This window comes from Prosopis cineraria, unplaced genomic scaffold (assembly GCF_029017545.1).
Source record: "Prosopis cineraria cultivar Desert tree isolate PC_DT_omini unplaced genomic scaffold, ASM2901754v1 PC17, whole genome shotgun sequence".
Classification (NCBI taxonomy): Eukaryota; Viridiplantae; Streptophyta; class Magnoliopsida; order Fabales; family Fabaceae; genus Prosopis; species Prosopis cineraria.
Window position 1 is genome coordinate 144,680 of NW_026555348.1, and position 3,166 is coordinate 147,845.

Here is a 3,166-nt window from a genome sequence, read left to right on the forward strand (position 1 = left end):
GCAAGATTTCCATTCCTAGTTTTTCTTTCTCTAAGAAAAGCTAGAGCGGCTACGAAAACCCTGGCAACAATCTCTCATTGTTCAACTTCTTGGCAGAACCATCGGCAACAGGTCACTTGAGATTCGTCTTCAACAAATGTGGGCTAAAACAGGGGTCTTCTCTCTTATCTACCTGGGGAATTCTCTAAGAAAACCTAGTCATGTTCACTAGAAAGGAGGACAATGAATACGCTCTCACTGGAGGTCCGTGGCTCATATATGACCACTACCTGACAGTTCGACAATGGGAACCAGACTTTGATCCAAAGCCAGCAAGCATCAATACTGTAGCAGCATGGCTAAGGATCCCGCACTGCCCTATGGAGTATTATGATGAAGAAAGCCTCTCCTTCATTGGCAACAGCTTTGGAAGAACGATAAAGGTTGACCTCAAGACCGCCACTCAAGCCAGAGGTCTTTTCGCTAGAATTTGTCTTCAACTGAATCTTGATAAGCAGCTTACACCAGGGCTTGAATTCGAAGATAAATATTTCACTGTTGAATATGAAGGCCTTCACCTTCTTTGCCTGGAATGTGGGCGTTTTGGGCATCATAAAGACCACTGTCCTCACCGGAATTCCCCACCGGAAAAAGAAAGATAAAGTCCTCCCAAGCGTCCAAAAAAGTCAACTATGATAAGACACCTGAGTGGACAATTGTTCAGAAGCCCAGACGTCAACGTACGAACAAGGAGAAAGCAGGCCCCCTGCCCAGAAAAGCTACTCGGGTTCTAGGTTTGAAACCCTAGCAAACCTTGATAATGATGAGACTTCCGAGGAATCACGAGGTAGCCAAATGCCGGTGACTTCCCAAAAGGTACGGACACAGCCTGCAGTTGCAAAACATCAGAAGAAGGAGACAAGACGAGTTTAAGGAAAAGTTGCAGACCTCCATGCCAGAAAGTCTTGCGAAAAAAGGGCTCACTGGGGAAAACATTCAGAATACGGTGGGGAATACAAAGAGAACCCGCGTGATTACCAAAGGAGCTGGGAAAGAGAATGATTGCCCTATTACCGTTGGGCCGGGCCCAAGCGAGCCACTACCTATGCAAGAACCGACCTCCCCCAAGAAAGTCCATATTCCTCCTAAGGACCCTCAACCACCAGATGGATCCATGATCTCTTCTTCTGATATGGCTATAGACCCAGGCCCATCTCCCTGCAAAACAGCCCACACAGGATCTAATTCTTCGGACATGGACCTGGACTCTTCCACTCAAGCTGCCAACCTTGGAGATGACGAGATAAGGCCCGACTCTACTCTGGCCCTAGAGTAATGTCTTTCACGTGCCTTTCTATCTCTTCCCCCCTTGATTCCTTGCTTATTTGGAATGTACGTGGTCTTTGTGGGCCGAGTTTTGATCGCTATTTGAAGAGTGTCTGCTCTAATATTCATCCGGCGATAGTAGCTTTAGTGGAAAGACGCAGCTCTGACGACAAAGCGTTCAGGTGTCTTAAGAGGCTGGGCTTCGAGAATTTCTTCACTCTTTCAAAAAACCCCACCTAAAACATATGGCGACCCCCCTTAGTGAGTTTCGCCTTAAAACCAAAGGGAATAGCGGAATAGAGACAAGTTCCGCTGTGAATAAAGTCTACGTTCCGTAGACTGAACTTCACGGTTATGGATACGAGTTACAAAGGCTCCACCAAGTTCTGTCTATAGCCCGTTCATAAATTCACTCGACCACTCAGACTTAACGAGCACTTTTTAGACGAGTTCCGTGTAGCCGGTGAGTACGAGTACAGCCTATGAAACAGGCTTTGAGTTCCATTACATTGCAAGAAATCATTCCCGCCATTCTCCCTTCCAGTGAACCCCACGTGTCTGCCCCCGGCTTCGAAGCAGTGGGGAAGAAAAGCGAAGTACACTTGTTGCTTCGACTTCATTCATACACTTGTCAGCTCAGTTAGCGAAGGCAAGGTGTGAAACGTTGTCTCCACTGCTCGTGAAACGGAGGAGACTCGGTCAGTATAAGGAATGTTTCTCGAGCTCAGGTACGGGCGACTCAGTCACATGTGCTCGACTGAATATGCAGCCACGGAACTGCTAAATCCCTCGTGAGACTCCAGTTTCGGTCAATCGTGCTTGTCAGCCTTCATCACCACTGCTTTGGCGACCCGGCTGAACGAATGCAGTGACGCGACTTGTGTAGCGAGGAGTTTTCCGCAGTGGAACCTGTCAAGTTCAGTCTATGAATAAAAAGTTTTTGGTAAAAGCCTAGACAAAAGGTGCCTAATAGCATAAGGGAGACTAATCGGGTAGCGAATCCTATTCGTTCGGCTATAAGCTTCTGGGCGAAGCGGTCCAATTGAAGCAGATTCACTGGCATCGGTTCCTTCCATCAAAGCTGAAAAGAGCATCTTCTTGGAATCCCATTCAGTCAAACAGCTCTCTGTGAGCTGCCTGTGATACGGGAAAGAAAGCTTCATCGAGTAGGAATGTGATCTTTGCCTTTAAGCTTTGAGCTTGGCAGTCTAATCTATAGAACCGGATAGGCCAGGCCAATTAGTTAGTGTGGTTCAATAGCATTTTCTCTTGTTTCATCAGTTGCCATTGGTCCTGTCGTATTAAAGGCATGGCCCTGTGTAAAGGAAGAAAACGGCGCTATCGAATCCGTTAATCCGCATTAGCGCAAATCCGATCTTTTCGGGGTTGAAGGAGTAAGCGCAGCTATTCAATCCGCATCTGGCTTGACTGCTGGAAAAGCTTGACCCTCTTCTTTTCTTGTTCACTCCACCATCTGTGGAAAGCTTTTAACAAGGATCATTTGGGCAAGATTAGGTCTCCTGCTCAAACGTTCGAGTTAGCCGCTTTCCGAAACCTGGTCGAGTTTGTGAACTCTAGAGGTGAACAATGGAATCAGGGCACTCTTTGGCCTGAAAGGACAAGGTTTGCCTTTGATCCCAAGAATAAGCTTTTCTCCGGCATTGACCTTTATTATTTTGAAGGTCATGTCGGTCCGTAGGGTGGGGAAGGCAACTGGTAATACGCTAATATAGTACATAAAGCCTGAAATACCCTATACTTGTACAGGGCTAGAGACTAGAGGCTCCCCAGGTAATCAATCTATGTTAAACCTCCCAGGTAAGGGAGAAGAACTAAGACTGGCATTGGCTGAAATGGAGCT